The following is a 19,009-nucleotide window of genomic DNA, read 5'->3' on the forward strand; positions in this document are numbered from 1 at the left end:
ATCGAAGGCGTAATTAATATCAGGGTACCTGAGAGATGTAATTTTGCGGAGTAAAGTCTGAATATACAAGTAAAGTCTGAATATACAAGACCTGTGTGAGACCAGGAATGACATACGCGATTGAGACCAGAGCAGATAACACTACAACTAAGCGGCTTTTAAGGACTACTGAAATGCGAACGGTGGGATCAATAGCGTGACACACATTATTTGACCACAAGAGAAATAATGAAATAAGAGAGATATGTGAAATCCAGGATGTCGTAAGACGGGCGCGAAATTGGCGATGGGAATGAAGAGACCACGTGGACAGAATGTCAAAAACAGGTTGGTACATCTAAACCACCAGGACGACCACCTACAAGATGGTATGAAACCTAGTTTTCAACATCCCAGCTGCAGCTAGGCAACCATTGATGCAAACACAGGACTAAGTCCTAACGTACGAAGAAAAAGAAGAGGAAAAATACTACGTTGTGCCATACAACAATCCATTTTGTTACGGATATTGACTATGAAAACAATGATTGGTCAATAATTTTGGTACAACAATTTATTTATTTGAAAAACTAGAAAACTAGATAATATTAGTGTAAATAATTGTTAGAACCTAAGGATTGCTAAAGAGACAGACCTCAGTTAAGTTTGCAAGTAGTATATTAAGTTAGAATTAAATTACTGATTGATCTATTTCGATCAGATCGTAATTGTAATGAAATATCCCCAAAAAGGATAATTTTATATACAAAAAAGTGTTTTATAGGGAATTTCCGAATTCGCTCGATTACAAAATGAAGTTTCAAGATCGTAGCGCGGCTCTATTTCCGTCTTGAGGTTCTCTTCTGATCGTTTTAGCCATAAACAAATCTTATATATATTCATATAATATTTTCTCAACTTGGTATTAAATAAATGTTTCATTATTCAACAATTATGACCCAGAGCTTGATTCTTATATCCCGTTCCTTGATCAGTTCTGATTCATCTTATAATTAGAATTATCAAATATTTTTGGAGATGTCGAATACGCTCTTGTCCTTTGTAGGTATGTCTTTGTTATTATTATTGAATTTTCTTATCGTTCTATCGATTATAAGATATTTAGCCTCATTAAACGGTCTTGTCTTGATCAATATAATATCAGTGGCAATTCTTCACGTCTCTCTTTACATCTAATGTCATCAAGTTCTCCATTTAATATGATAAATAAACTATCAAGAAAAGGTGGAATTTTTCTTGTTCTAGTATTTTCGGCATATAACGATTTATAAATTATTTTAGCTCTTCCAATGTCTGCCTTAAATCGATGTTGTATCATTTTATGTGCAAGATTTAACTTGGCAACGAGACTAAATTGGCAATTTATAGGAAATTGAAAACCTTAAATACCGGAAGTGTGGAATTCTGCCATTTTTATGTTGTTATTCGATTAAAGGATACTTTATTATTTGAGAAATATGTTTGCGTAAGTTAACTATATATGAATAATTTGAGTTTACCTTCACCTAATGTATTTAGATATCTTATTTTCCCAATCAAAGTTCAGAAGTTTGGTATTCAATGATGGCTGATGATTTGTTTTTCCTGCGATGTAAATGCAATAGGTAAATCAATACCGTCATAGCTTGCCGAACCATGATATGTAACGCTTGTGTGGTCAAAATGAATTGTTTATTGTCTGGTTATTTTAATTATCATTTGGTTTAAAACAAATAACATCGAAACAAACAAATTCTTTGTGTTACCTGTGGGAGAGCAACGTCAACATTGATATTCGAATATGTGGTACTTTCTTTCAGCAAGGAGCTAGAAAATAAAATTCAGAATTCACCTAGACCACGTTTGGTATTATAGATCAGACAAATGGAAGCATCTAAAGGATTCTCAACTCTAAAGACCGTTCAGTGTATGGAATTGAGATTTCGGAAGAAATCTTGGCTTATATTCCTAACAAGTTCAAAATTTTATAGTGGGTACCAAAGTCACAAGTTGGCGCACGCCGGTCTAGGATACTGAGATCGGTATTGAATCTGTAAAATTCCTTTAGGTCTATACCGAACATGGTTTGTAGCTGCTGTAGCTGAGCGATCATTAGTCATGACAACCAGAAAAGTTTTACTTTGAGAAAGCGGTGCTTAAATATTTCGACACCTATGCTGTCTCTCTATACATGAATATGGGAAACTAAATATTCAAACGCTCTGTCATGATTATTGAAAACTGCAGACCACAAATCTTCTGCTTTTATATGTGAGTTGATAATATCATCCTAGTTTCTAAATTCGTGATTGTTCTTCACTTTGGGAATATCTCGTTGTCATTTTTATATATGTGGAACTTCGTGTGCTTCCTTTTCTTCAGCTTTTCCACATTAATTCCCAATCACACTCAAGAAACGTCTCAATTTTCTATTTAAGACCAATTTTAGGAAAACAAACGTTAAACTAAGGATGATATGACTTTGTTATCAACATTTCTTAAAATGAAAAAAAATATTGAGGTTAATTCGTACATCATCCACCCAAAATCCACTGAAATAATCGTAAAACAAAGAGAATTTATCGATTTTATCTCTGGAGAGAAGGTAACAATGGCAACCCGCAAAATTGAACAAAATGTTTCGTTATAACGAACAAAATAACAAAATCACGGTACATCAACAAATAAATTTGGATATAAAATAACAGGCTACTGTATAAATTTGATTTCAGGTCATATTAATCGAAGCGGTAGAGCAGAGATGAAAATAATATTTTTTATGTCAACGTTCAACATTTCATTTTCGTTGACAGTTAATAGTTCAGTCATATTAGCGGTGAACTTTGGAGTAAAAAATAATTAGCAGCGTTCTAAAAGTTGTATCAAAAGTCTCATGAACTCTCGTAACTGGGTCATATGTTATTGAAGGTTATATCAATTTTTCACGATTATCTCTGTTCCTATATTTCCAACGATGTTAACTCCTAAGCTTAACCTAATCAGAATAAAGAACTTACAAACGTATCAAAAACTTCGAATATGGAGGAACTGTAGTCATTTCAGAAGATATAAGTTGACTAGTTATTCCAATAGTATACCCTCTTTTACCCCAAAAATATATTTTCTTGGAAGAAGTTGGTCATGGTAGTGTCCTGTCCAAAAATCATATGATGATGGGATCATGATATTATGAATATAATGTGCTATAGAATCTCAAAATAATAACGATAATATTCAATATACTTATTCACTTGAATCAATCAGATAATTTGACCGACAAGACACAGCAGTTCATCAGCATGCGGAGTGTAAACCGTGTCTATTATTAAAATCATAAATAGGGTTGAGTTCTCCAAAACGAAATCCTAGAAGCACGGACAACATTATCCCACCATCTGGCAACAATTTGTTGAATAAATTATTTTTTTATTGGAGATATGGATATGATCCATGATATAGGTATAGATAATCAGGGCCATAAGGCACTTTAATTGGTAACCTGTGTAGTGGTCAAACTGCGTCAATCAATGTATATTACATGTAAAGTGACTGTTTTAAGGAGAGAATGGATTTCAATCTTAAATGCTAAATGTTCTGAAAACAATAATTGAAGACAATAAAGACGATCAAAATGACTTGCAGAAGATAACGATACATGAAAAGATAGTCATACTCAAATTCAAATCATATATTATGTACACCTATCAAATACAGATAAAATTGGAAAATATTTTCTCTTCTTATGTCTACTTAGAATTCTATAAATTATTATGATTTTGAGATAAGTACTAATATAATGATTATAATATATATTTTAATATCTGAAAAGTGAATGTTGGAACTAATTTTTTGAAAACATTTGATCAATGCATTCACCGCATCGTTTCTCGACGGAGAGGCAGGTCCAGCGAAGCATGTCAAACAAAAGGGTTTCAAATTCTTCTTCAATTGCATTTCGGAGGTCGGGGAGGTGCATGGTCCTCTTGCTAAAACGCGGTCCGTAAGAAGGTCTCACAGGAAGAAATTACAGAATGTCAGGTCACATAACCGTGTAGACCACTCAACGAATCCTCTTCTGCCAATTCATTTTCCAAAATGAGTACCGAGGTACTCTCGCACACATAACGCGTAGTGCATCGAAGCTCCATCCTGCATGAAATGACGGATGTTTGCGAGTATTAGATCGTTGTTCATTTGCTCACGTAAAACTTCAAACATTCCCAGCTAACGTTGATCCGTCACGTGACCCTCAATAAAATATAAACCCACGAGAGTGTTGCCTGACTTAAATGTTAACTTATAAAAATTTTTTACTGTAGCTTGAAAAAGATTTGGAAAATTATATGACGTGGAAACTAACACAATGCAAAAAAAATTCTAAAAAATCTACTGTCCAAATTCGATTGCCAGAAAACTGGAAAAAGGCATTTTGTGAAACAACTCGTTCGTTGGCATTGAAACAACAAAAAACCGACATTATCGAAGAACTTAGTGCTTCAACTTCGGCTGGCTGTTCAAAAGATGTAGAAAAATCAATGGATATAAACATTAGAGAAGTTGCAAAAAGTGATTCTCCATCAAATATCTTAGAAGTTTTTTCATCATCGCCCATTTTAGAAGTAATTAGAAATCCATCCTCTGAAATTACAAGTGATAAGGCAGTTATGGTAAAATCACATTTTCGGAGTTAATATATAACATATATAAATATCTACCAAAATGATTTGTAAAAGTTAATAACCATATAAGTTTAAAACTGTTACATCGGAAGCTTTAATCAAAACATATCCTTTAAAGCTATCATCTTTATGACTACATTTCAATGAACTTCAAGCAAAAAAATGTGATAAGGACGTTACTATAAGAAAGTCTAAATAGTAGTACTTACTTATCTGCTTTTACCTCACATATTGCAGCCGGAGTAAATAATTGATTATTAGCAAAAAACGTAGCAACCTTCAATGCATCTACATTAGGTATAATGTTCGATCTTACTTAGATAAATCCTATTTCGACCATCATTTCAATTAGATTAGTCTTCGAAAGTCTTACAAAAACACGAATCGCACTAAATAACCAATTATCTCCACTCATAACAATAGAATGGCGTTTGAAAGGCGACACGCGGCGAGCACGTTTCAGTATTTACTTACTTCCTACGTCACAACCGCAGTAACCAATAGAAACATGTTGTCTGTCACGTGTTATTATTCAAATTATCATTATATTTTATAGTTGCGATTTATAATAATTTGAGGTATGATATAATACAATTCAACCTAAATTCATAAGATATGTTTTTTGGATTTGGATATGTTAAATATCCAAATTACTACCATTGCAAGGACCCTATTAGTTTTTTCCATTATTTTTCAAATAAAGATAAAAATTTGACGTCATATTTTCATGTCGTTCAGAAATTATATAAAAAACTAGACGGTTTAGAAACATAAACATATATAAAAGATCTAAGAAATAAGAAATTGAAGAAAAGTATGCCTTTATTCATATATGAAGCTAGATATTTGAATTGATATCATTTTGTCGTCATCAATACAACGTATCCTATCAGTTTATAGCTTTAACTATCACTTCGATAATCTGCTGCCTTGCAATCCATTATCGTTTTATTGTCTCAACAATATCTTGAGTTGAAATTTATAACAATTTCCTCTTGTATAATGAATGAATATTTTCCATTATTGTAATCTTAATTTATAACTAACATCCCTCTTCAGCCAACCGGGACACAGAAATATATTTGCTGTTAGAATAAACGATTTTACACGAGCAATTTTGATAATTGGGAAATAGTTGTTCTAGAACCACAATTTTTGACGAGGGTTATCAGATCCTCTGGAAGTTTAGACCCCTTAGACTGTGTGTGTGTAATCCTAAGTCGGGTATAAATCAGATAAAATTTAATCACTTTCAATCCCACCAACTTTTGCGGGATTATTTGTTTAGTATCTGCACGTCAATAGCGGAGCTTGATAATATGTTGCGGATTCAATCTGTTAATTCAGACTTAATCCCGGATAAAACTACTGAGAAATTACTTTGATAAGTATTTGAGAAGTAATTGATTATACAACAATTGGTAACATGGTAGTTGGATTGCATTTTTAGTAGCAGGAATATACTTTTTGACTAAAAACTAACAAATATTATCGATACTAGAAACGTGTGCGATTATTACAAAATGTAATATTCATAAAAATCTTCTATTTACGTCGCGTTTCGTTTTAGTATATAGCTGAAGTACGTCTGATGTAACAGAAGTCCAGATCTTCCAATAAATTTATGGTTGTGAGTACTATTATGTAGCAATCCATTTTATCAATCGTTCAGTAGTATAGCAGTATTGCGTGCATTATATACATTAGTAATTATTAGTGAAAATGGTGTTGTAGTGAGTTCTATTGAAGAAGATCTGAAAATTCAAGATAAAGTATTTTCCACAAGATTGGGTCGACGACATTAGAGAAGCCACATCAACAGAATGAAGGAAGATCGATGGACTAAATGTCAAAGGATGAAGAGACAACTTCAAGTAGATCTTTTCGGCCGAGCTTCCAAGAGATGGCACCAAAGCTGGACATCTATATCTCGGAGAGCTGAATAGTAGAAATAACAAGAATGAGTCTTAAGAAAAGAAAAAGATGCATAATTGTTGTAGTGGAGAAGAGAAATTCTTACTGTAGAGGAAATTGAGCATGAAGCGAATATGGCAACAATTTTGCGGAGGAATTTGGACTGTAGAGATTATAACAAGGATGATTTGAAAGATGATCAATAATTTCAGACGAATGAAGATGATGTTTCATAATTAAAGAAAGATGTGATATGAAAAAATTTGTCAAGGAGCTCCTAATGAGTAGAACTTTGTTTTTCATCATTTTGTTGATAGCTCCTTTTTTATCCTGACTGCTACTATAATATCACACAAAACAACAAATCAACTTGATGAGTGTGTTGGCACTCAAGAGATCAATAAAAAAGTCGCAAGGAGCAGCTTATAGAATTACTTCTTGGATAATTTCATGTGGAAGCGATATATTCACTAAAAGAAAAGGTATTGACTGTGAAAGCGAATGTTTTGAAATTCATAACCTGCCTCCAGTGTTCGCAAACTGAGTATATTTAGATGAGAACATAATTTGTTCATGACTTGTGATTTCTGAGCCACAATTGAAGATTATGAAGCTCTACATTAGAGCTGAGGCTCAACAGATAAGAGAAGGAAACTATATTATCCCATCAAAGGAACGGTAAGTACTTATTACGTTGTTATACTGACTTATGACATTGTATTTATGGAAAAAAGTGGGTTGTAACGTTATTGAATAGAAAGTATACCATATGAGCTGCTTCACTGGCTGGGTTCTTATAACATACTTGATTTGTCGCCTATAAATGTTTTGATTCCATACAATGAAACTATAGTTAGAAAATCAGTAGAAGAGACCTATAGACCCTTACGGAAAGTAATGTATGAAAATATCTTAGGTGAGATACGAGTTGAAAGCACCAAAAATGCAAAGGATGCACTGTCAACAAATATATAGAGTTTATCCCAAATTCATGGAGGAAAATTATCTGTTATTTGTGCTAACTTTCTATAAAAATTATTATTCCTTAAAAAATTTCATAAATTGAATTTTTGATAAGCTTTCTCATCGATCAAGACTCGTATATTGAATCAATATTAAGAACAAATGACCAAGTTCTTGACTTTGAATTTGTCCTGTTACAAAGCTTTACGGTAAAAATTTCGCTGAGAACTCCATACCTCCTCAACTGAACAAATATTAATCTCAGCAATTAGTATTCGTAAAAGAAATTAATCGCCTTTAATGCATCTTTTCCGTTAAATATATTGTAAATTTCTTTCAATATTCATTGAACCAGAAACGACATAATTAAAATTTCGAATTTAGACATTTTAGGAGAACTTGAAAGCGATTTCACAAATGGCTTGTAGATTTTCAGTGTTACTCCATTAGCAGCTTAAATAAATACAAGCTTCTTTCGGCTCATTTACCAGGAAATTCACATCGAGATATTCGGTGAAATTACAACGGCATTTCAATAGAATTTTTAAACAGTTCTCGTGAATCTTCAAGAACTTTTCGCGTTTAAATAAAAAACGGAGAATAAACTCTAGTATCTTAATTGCCAAAACATGTTTTAATTAACTTGGTTTATGCACTACGGTGCATGTTCCAGCAATTTCAAGACCCATGAATAATTAAGATTAGAAAAATTTCATTCTTCTCTTAGAATAATTACATTAACCATTCAAAATGCAATACAAGTTCTGGACAATAATTTGAATCATTTGATAATCCTACTATCCCAGTAATAAATAAAAAAGTTTTATAATTTAAATGTTTGTTGTTCAAAAACTGAAGAAACGATTTTGAGTTGGTAGTTTATTATCCGAATTAACACATAGTATTTATACTACGGACATGTTCAGTTGTTAGTCACAATTTCCAGTTATCAAAAAATGTTTCATTTGTAGTTTCGTGATTTGAAGCTGGGATTCTGGGAAATTTGCATTTCATATGAATTCACTTCACAAAACAAAATTTACATAATCATTCCGCCTTTAGCCCTTCATCAGTGTACAGGACAACTTTAAATCCCCAGCAAGAATAGACGTATTAACAACGTACGGTCATCAATATCTTGAAAAAAAAAAACAGAGACCGAGAACAACGACCACTCGAAGGTTCTAATCAATTTACTTTTATCTTTTGTGTACAAATCCATCAATAAATATAGTTCTTATGAAAGTTTCACTACATTGTAGCGAAAAATATGTACCCAGATATTGGATCCGATTATGGGAGATGACTTACCAAGAAGATCTATCACTATGTGCAGATGATCAAACTGGATTCTCTCCAAATAAGTAAGCGTCTAGTTCAATGTTTCCTGGAGAAGTCACCGTCACAGAACATCCCACACAAGGGTCATCTTCTAATGATTCTCGTCCCCAGCGAAACGATCAATTTTTAATTGTTTCCATTTTGGTTTTGATTTGTGTTGGTACTGATCCTTCTTTATTAAAAAATCCTTCAGTTAACAGTACAAAATTCAATTTAAGACATTTTTGGAAACAACTTATCTGATGTTCGTTAGAGTTCTACTATAAATAGATCGAACCAGCAATGATATTCATTGCTACTTGTTATGAAAGTGCAATGGCAAGCAAAAAAATGTACCCAGATATTGAATCCGATTATGGGAGATCACTTCCCTACTAAAAAGATCTATCACTATGTGCAGTTGGTCTGATTGAATTACTTCCAAAAAAGTTTGCGTCTGAGAATCATACTATAGATAAGTCTTTATATAAAGACGAAGAATTATAATAGCTATTAAAAAACTCACAGAAATATTTACTCCAAGATACCACAAAATTCTCTAACCAAACTTATAAATCTTTATTCCACATACCACAATAATAAAAACGATTCATTGCCATAGCAGGCATAGTGTGGATTAGTACAGCCTTTGAAAGGACTATCGAAGGATATGTAATAATCAACATTCAACTTCAATAGCATACATACGTAGTTCTTAATCTAATTCAGAAATAAATGTCTTAAAAATCAAGTTCATTTTCGATATATCACTCCTCTATTTCCAACATTTCTTAGAACTTCTTACTGAATCTTTTATGGCAGTATAAAAAAGCGAAGCAATGTGGGCTAGAATAGCTAAGAAGCAAGGCACAACTCGGCTGATTGTGCTGCGCCTTCTATCGATCATTTTTTGATGCAACTTCATCAGTGAATGAGTAATTTGCAAAAATACTGCATCCATCATTTTTTTAATTGTTTTCATGATATTTACTTCTTATGAAACAGGTTCTCTTTTCCAATGCCACCTTTGGATATCGGATTGCGTCTTGATCCTCGACGCAAAGCTCTAAAAATCTATCTGCTTTTGCAAGTCCCTCAGATTTCGAAGCATTCACCTTGCACTAATTTTTATCATATTCAAAGTGTTGCGTTTTATCATTTTTATGCTCCGGTCACACAACAATTTTTTCCATTAATTCAATGTTTTCTGGAGTAGTCACCACCACAGAACCTCCCGCACAAGGATCATCCTCTGTTGATACTCGTCCCCAGCGAAACGACCTATTTCTAATTGTTTCCATTTTGGTTCTAATTTGTGTGGGTGTTGATCCTCCTTTATTCAAGAATCCTCTAATTAACATCGCGAAATTCAATTTGAGACATTTTTGGAAACAACTTGTCTGAGTGGCCGTTTAAGTTCTACTATAATAAAATAGATCGAACCAGCAAGTTAAAACTTCAAGAGGCCAAGAATTCATGAATAAGGAAATAAAACATTTCAAAAACATGCACGGTGTATCACTATCGCTTTGGTGTAGGACTTGGAATTGGTAGACATCTGGAAAGCAAAATTATTATTAGTTTTACTCAAGGCATGAAATAAATCACTCCATACGCATTTTCAGTTTAAGCAACTGCATTTCTTCGAAAGGAGGCATCTACAGGAGTTTATGATATATTTCATGATGCAACGCCAACAAATGGGGAAATACATCTAAGCACTTTCCTGATGATAATTCTAGATATTGAGTTTTCAAAACGTACACGTATTTGTAGATCAATATAGGTATAAAACTTGAAGTTCTACGCAACCATATAAAAAGAAAGAAAATAAAATCGCTAAATGTAGCACAAACGTATAAACTTTGGAGGACGTAATTCAACACTATGTGGTCGTGGGCAAGGCCTAGTGCTGAATATCATAGAATGTGTGATATCTCAATTTGAGTTCTTGAGAATTTGCCTCAAACAATTAGATCATATTCCATTCCCAACACCTACTTAATAACAAGAATAATATTTTGACTGGCTCATATTAGTATATATAACCGCAGCTTGAAGAATTGTGAATACATTGTGTCAAAGTTCAAACTTTCTCAGAATACGTATACAGATCTTTTGTTTCCCAATTGTTGGATTAACTTTTTTTCCTGCCTGAATTCTGTTATTTTTCTCTACTTACTTTTTTAGTACTACGTAATCATGACATATCTTTTTAATTCTACTGTTGTAAATTAATCTCCTTTTCCTTATTAATCGATTTTAGATTACGAAGTTACATAGTTAAACTAATTTTCTCCAAAATCACAAATTAAAATAAGAAAACGGAAATAATTTCTGGTAAAAACGGTTTGAAACTTCCTTTATATAGGTAGCGACATCTATGAGCATTTTTGCATTAAGTGTTTATTGAGGGTTACGCATATTTGCCACTCGCATTATTTTCATACAGATAAAGAATAGGCTACAATTTTATTGGTACTCGGCTTAATTTCTAGTACCGGATATAATGTGCAGCCGTACTTTTGTTTTTAAGATGAAACTAGTGTTTTGGTGCAGCCGAATGAGTTTGGAATGGAAAATAGAGCCAAAACTTCTAGAAAAAAGAATCGCAGAATAGAACATTACAAAAGGAATGTAAGAGAATTAGAAAGAAAGAGAGGAGATGAATATATCACAGCAAAAGGAAAAAAAGTGCAAGCAAAGACGTCAATCTTGGGAAAAATATGTGATTGTAGTCAGAAATGTGATGAAGGTTTTCCTGTTAAACGAAGGGTGTCGATTCACAACAATTTTTACACGTTATCTTGGGGTAAACCAGTTGACATAAATTACTTATGTTATTTTATCAAGGAGCTTCCAGCTTATCAAACACATTACAGTAGAAACGATAATGAAAGCAGAGAATATCTATGTCCGGAGCCTCATATTGATAAGCTATATACTCTGTATAAACAAAGGTGTGGAAACGACTCGGTTGTTCCCTTATCTTCCTTCGTTTTTAGAGAAGTTTTTAAAACAACATTCAATCTTCATTTTCGTTGTCCACAAACAGCCACATGCCAAAGATGTGACGAATATAACGCAAAAATTCAGTACACTTTAATCACGCAAGAACAGAGGGACCGCATACATTTTGAAAGAGAGCTCCACCAGAGAAAAAGAGAAGCTGAAGTCCATTCTCAAAGAGCACACCGAAGAACCCAAACTTGATCCAACGCACTACGTCCTCACTTTTGATTTACAAAAGACTCTAGCAACGTCGGTATTAAAAACGGGTGTCGCATATTATAAACGTCAGATGTGGACGTATAACTTAGGAGTCCATGATGAAATTTCAAATGAAGGATTTATGTACATATGGGCTGAAAATGAAGCTTCAAGAGGTATTCAAGAAATCGCGTCTTGCCTATTCAAATATATAAAGATAAATTTGCCTGCTTGCGTCACACAGTAACGTATATGGTAACAAAATCGCAATATTAAGATGGTACTAGTGTTTACCGATTTCCTACATAAGTCCAAGAATTTGAAAGTAATTTAACAGAAATTTCTTGATAGCGGTCACAGTTATAATTTATGCGATCGTGACTTCGCTATTATTGAAAAATCAAAAAAACATTTTCGTTCCTGATGATTGGCTAGACATGATTAATAATTCGAAAAAGAAAAGTCTGCATTTTGATGTATATCGAATAAAAAGAGAAGATTACTTCAGTAGTAAGTACCTCGAAATCTTTATAATAATCAGAAAATCGTTTACGGAGTGGCAAAAGTGCAATGGCTAAAGACAGGTTTGTTTGTCTTGCCACATTCCTTGAGCTCTGTTGGATTTTGATCAACTAAATTCAAAATCATATTTTTTTTTATTATGGTTTTTGTTGTCTCACATTCCCAGTTTCTTGACAACGTCGTTCAATGGTTTGAAATGTATCTTTACTTGGTAAGTTTCTTCGAGGAAACTTTTCTGCATGTCATTGTAGTTTAAGTATAGTTTGATTATTATTATCTAATTTAACAAATAAAAAGGTTTCAGAAATGTGATTATTATTGACTCAACTTCATAACTATTAATAAATGACAATTTTTTATGGCAATCTAAGACAAATTGCTATTTCCGTGTAACATTTAAAGTTAAATAATGATGGTTAATCAGCTATTGTGGGCCTCAGTATGAGACAGTTTGACTCCCAAAACCGTAATACATGAACGTTACAAGAATCGAAAGCCATTTTTTCAAAATGTATCCGTTCACATGATGCGCACTAATTAATAATTATAATTAATAACTTTATCAATACTTCATACCAGCATCGGTTATAACTTCATAACTTTTCAATGAAAATATTTCAAAAACGGTTCATAGTGTCGAATTTTATAATGAGTACGTTTTTGATGTAAAAATAAGAAAATAAAATAAGTTCCAGTTCAGTTTAAATTTATGTTAAATACTACTTGGTAAGAACCCTGTAGCAAGCACCCTCTATGAGAGTCAGACATGAAAACAAATTCATTGGATGTATTAGCTACCAAAACATATTCGTATAAAATTTCAAAAAAATATTGCTAGTAGTTACGGCAAAATCGTAAAGAAACGTTTTTTTTATCTCTCCTAGAGACAGGACCACCTTTTTTGAAACACCCACAGCAGGATAAAATAATGAATTTGGCGAAATTTGAGAAAGTAATTAAAATTATTGTGAAAGGGATTATGACTATCTGTTAATGACTGTTTCAAAGAGCACCTAGCTTATTGAAAACATTAACGGAAAGATAAAGCTGGTGTTGCCGGTCCATTTCTCATAGCTCACTTCATAGATTATCAGATTTTCTTGCTGGAAGTATTTAACGTGGAAAGATGATTGGCGGGGAAATTTAGTATATATGGAGAGTTCCACTCAGTAAGCTTCAGATAACATAATTATTAAAACGCACTTCAGACAGTTTAATTGTGTGGATTCGTGTAGTGATAAGTGGTAACAAAAAGTACAAGTCAAGTATGAAACCAGTAGTCTAGACGTTAATGACATAGACTTTATGGTATTTTGAAATATTATGGCATAATTTTATTGGATCTTGATGACGGTATTTGTTGAAGTTCAGTTCAAAATATATATTCGTCAAATTTCGAATTGCTATCACAAAGTACAGTATTTGAATTTGACTTCTCTGACAACATTTCCTCCCAGTCTAGTAACTTTTTTTGACGCCTTCACCGTAATGTTTCCAATACGCTCTAACGATTCAATGCGATATGTGACGTTGGTTGCGAAATATATTATTAACGGTCGATATGGCACATGATATTTAATTTGAGAAATTACGTGTGACTTTTGGAATAACATATCACGTGTTCAGTGTGATAAAATACTGGGGTGGAATGAGACGTTGGAATTAAATTCGATATCTAAAAATTCAGATCAGTCCAAAGTAAAACTATGATAAATTTCCAATTAATTCCACAAATTGGAAGGTTTATTGATTTTTTAGTCTAAGATATTTTTGGTGATTTCATTCTTTGTCGATTTATTGAGTTTGATAATCATTAAGACAAACAGAAATGGTAGCAACGTTTATAGTCGACCAGCCCTCGTTAAAAAAATGAAGATTTCCAATCCCGATAACTTTTTGTTAACGCGACCATTTGGCAGTGGGGACGATATCCATAGAAAATCGGGAAACATGTCGTTGTCGTGAAAAAGTGTTTGGTAATGAGCAACAAGTTAATCTAAAACTGTAGTTAGACAAAATAGCAAACGGAAAAAAAATTTATTTATCGATATAATTGATTGTCCCACAAATTCTAAACAAGCTAAACGCATTCAATTGGTATTTATTTTTTACAGACTTCTAAAAATTAGCTTCAAATAATTTTTTGCGTACTCAAGGGTAGACCAGAAGTAATTAAAATTTATTTTTTACGTTTAGTTATGCTTCAATTGAACTGAAAATATACAGGGTGTTCCAAACTTTGATGAAAAAAATCCGGTAGTAAGTGGAAATTTTATGAAAATATTATCCCCTCAAGCACCTCCCTTAGGTTAAAAACTGCCCCCTCGAAAATTTTGAATGACAACTTGTTGAAAAGATATTTCAGTCATCCTCTGTTCAGCACTATAAAGTTTTCTGAATTTGGTGCTATCATAACTGAGAAAATCAATTTTTAAGACGTAAAATTTTGATAGTCACCATTCACTTATTGACAATAATCGAGACTATTTTAGAATTCTAGTATAACAATTTGTATCACCTCAAGGGTATTTTGTTAATTTCTTTCGTTATCGTAACTCTTAAATCAGCAATATTGTCTAGTCTATCAAAATATACTTTGAATTTCAAATAACTCCTTAAGAAGTAATCGAGAGGAGTCAAATCGGGGGATCTAGCCGGCCATTTGATAATGTCTCACAATCCACCCCGTGTATTCCTAACTAGTTGTGTTGTAATTTCAAGATTACGAGATTTTTTAGCCCTAGTAACTTGGTGTTTGGTAACAAAGTACTCGGACTATCATCGACAGTATCTTCTGAATGAATACTGTGAACTTCCAGTGTCCCAGGAACTTCTGTGGGGGATGCATCTTCCAATATATTCTCCTCAAAATCTTTACAATTTGTGACTTCATCTACATCTTCTGGCGGTAATTCAACACTATCAATGGTATTGACGATATCATTATCCCAGAAGTGAGGATCATTTAATATCTGTTCAAGGTCTCTTACAAACAGAAATTCTCGATAGACTATTTTTGTGAAAAACGTGTTCAACTAAGAAGAGAAAGAAACTGACGATATACGGCATATAAGACTTTTGATTTCAACATGATATGTGTCACGATTCCCAAATGGGGATCAAGTAAAAAAAATCGTTTAAGTATACGAAGGGACATATTGATGACACATCAGATTCAGTACAACAAAAACATAACATATTTTTACCCCATCATGTTAAAATCCGAAATATGTTCGAACATAACTCAAAAATAAATAACAACTAAGAGTTTAGTAACTTGTTTAAAAACACAGAATTCACGAATTCAAGTTCAGCTTTCTATTTCTACAATTGAGAAACAAATTAACAGTGCGAACGATACAACTCACACATGACAAATTAACAAAATGAAACTGCAGTAGGGCAAAACTGCGCAATCCCCAAATGGTACTCATGGTACTTAATGGGTTAATACGCGCACAAATATACTGACGTCTTTCAGTAACTTTAAATACCTCAATGACAGCAGCCTACTACATTCATATCAATTATTTATTTGGTTATTTAAGAATAAGAATCGACTTGTTTTAGAATTTTTCACATAGTACATTAGAAGCTAAAATTGAATTTATTTCATACATGTGGACCGCATTGTATTAGTTCGAAGTATATTTTGGAGCTGGGCAGCTTTTACTTAAAATTTGATTTGGTCCATAGTTCCAAAGAAGGGAACTATGTATAACATTCATACACGTACGGTTATATGAATAGTTTTTGAATAACAAATTGATAATTACATGTTATAATCAATTATTAGGCAGAAAACTACGCACTATATTATTTTGTTGGTAGTTTCCAAATATGCTATCGTCAAAACCACGAAGTATAGATATAAGGAGTGTAACGTAATGTTAAACGAATAGTGTCAATATAGAGGACAGATTTTTCAGTACTCGCTTAAATTCTTACGCGGAAAGTCTTGTTGCTATTGACACCTCTCTGGAAAAAATATTGTAAGAAACTGAATAACTAAAATATTTTTAAAAATTACCAAATGTTACCTATTTGTTTTGTATTACGATAAACATAATTGATAAAAAAAGAGTTAAAAAATTATTGTCAAATTGTTATTTATTAAAATGGTATAAGATACAAACAAAATATGTTAAGTATTCAAAAACTAAATTAAATCTTTATATAAAATTGATAAATAATTACATTTGTTATTATGTATATATTAATGTGTCTAGATTCATAGTTACCTTTTATCATCGTATCCAGTTCCTCTACAAGAAAAGTGTTTTCTAAAGAATCTAATAATTGCCAAACACAATCAATTGATGAGATATTTACATTCATATTTATAACGATGTTTGTTTTAGCATTGATTACCTGTAACAAAAGAAAAATTTCATGACACTATTTAAATAATTATTTCCATTTAAAGTTCTTATCGTTACCTTCAAATCTTTATCAATTTTAATATGAAAAACTAATTCCAGGTTTTAACTTATATAGGATAACGAAATAAAAGTATGTTTTATGACTGTCGAACTCCAATTTTCACGTAGTGGCTGAGCTTCTATAATTCTTTATATTGAATGATAATAACGGTATTTATATCCTCAGAAAAATTTGTTTTTGGAATTTCAGGCTCTACTGTTTCATTGATAGTTACTGTATCAACAGAATTAAGTCTGCAGTCATCGATTATTATATCGCCATTTATATCAGAGATAGTTGAAGCATCATTATTTGATAGCACAAGCTACAATTGTACACACAACTACAATTTGTAACATGTGATTTCAGCTCAGCTTCCTTCCGCAATAGTATATTATATTATAAGGATTAAAAGTGCATATTTTTTTACGAGCAATATTTGCAGTTGAGAGGCGGAGCGCAGCGCAGCCGAGCGAATGCAAAATTGCGAGCGAATTGAATCTTTCTGCCAATCACCCAAACTGCTAGTTTTCACAAATCATTCTTGAAATTGACATATTTAACGCAAGTGACAGAATAAAGATTCAAAAAAAATGTCAGATAAAACTAATAATAACCTAATCATAAAATTAACATGCTGATAATGATCAAATACCTTTTCGTGAAAGCAACATTTCCACAAGTGACGTACCCACTGCTAAATGGTCACACAAACGAAAGATTGTCGGATCCGTTATTCGTGATCCACTAACAAAGAAGCAACTTGTTATTAAATTTTTTTAACGCGGGCTGGTGGACTATTATATTTACAAAAGCACTAAATGAAATGAAAAAGCAGTAATTTTCACCTTGTGTTTATTTTTAATCAAATAAATGTCATTACAAACCAAATGATCAAAGAAAATAATCAATTAGGTTTTCAGTATATCAGATAAATATTGCTCTTTTATTTTCAATCACAATTTCGGCAAAGAGAGAACTGGATTTATTTGACTAATTTTTAATGGTCATATCTTTCACATTTACGATTCTACTTCGTTTCAAGTGGAACGTCACGGATATAACTGAGCATTCATGAATCGATTCATGTTTTTCTTCCGTTTGAAGCCTTATCTGGATTCGTGATTTTCTAAACGTTGAATTCCCTTTGTGCATGAACGTTTTTTGATTACTGGGTAGTAACGTATTCCTCTCTTTAGATATAGAAGTTATCACAGTTTCCTCATATTTTTTGAAACGCGTTCCAACATTTTGTGCAAAATGAAGTGAAAATGAAACAAAAAACATGGAGAAACAATATTATCATCATTTTGTCCTTAAATGAATATATATAACATTTTAAATCAATTCTTCTTTTTCGAATTTCAAAATATCCCAGAACTCAAGAAACTGTAGTATTTATATTATAAGTATGCTGAAGAATTTTTGGTGAGAAATTGTCCCATTTTTCATTGTTAACAGACTAGAAAGTGGAAAGTTATTCGTAAAAAAATGATATGATGGTGATTTAGCAAATCTACGAACTACAAAAAAAAGCTTTTTGATATTTTCTTGGACTAAACTTCTTCAAAAGATTAAAAATTCTGTCTCTTCCTTATTCATCTTCAAATTTGTTTGCCTAATTCGTAAGCAGGCTCCTTCAATTTCAGAAAGGTCGTTGCACGGATATCCACTTAGGACCATGGAGCACGACCTTTACCTATCCACTCCACGTTCAGAATAAGTTAGGGGTTCAATATTGTGCAATGCAAAAAAAATGCATAATTATGGCCAATTGAAATCAAATCGATATCGTCTTTTCCCGCATTTCGCAATAATTTGAGGGTATATTCACTGGAACGAGCCTTCTACTCTGTAAACGGCTTCTATTCTAATAATAATAATCAATTCCGAGCATACTGCATATTGCTTCAATTTTCCTATGAGCTCGTACACTAATTATTAACTCTAATTTTGTTACTCATTGTAATTTTCTTCTGTTTATCGAAATTTTATTCTAT

General features: G+C 32.4%; 1 protein-coding gene across 1 annotated transcript in view; it reads right to left on the reverse strand.

Annotated features, from left to right (window-relative positions):
• LOC130446774 (connectin-like) overlaps nucleotides 1-19,009 on the reverse strand; it is a 776,872-nt gene that overhangs the window by 371,723 nt on the left and 386,140 nt on the right. The window lies entirely within an intron of this gene.

The sequence above is a fragment of the Diorhabda sublineata genome, chromosome 7 (genome assembly GCF_026230105.1).
Source record: "Diorhabda sublineata isolate icDioSubl1.1 chromosome 7, icDioSubl1.1, whole genome shotgun sequence".
Lineage (NCBI taxonomy): Eukaryota > Metazoa > Arthropoda > Insecta > Coleoptera > Chrysomelidae > Diorhabda > Diorhabda sublineata.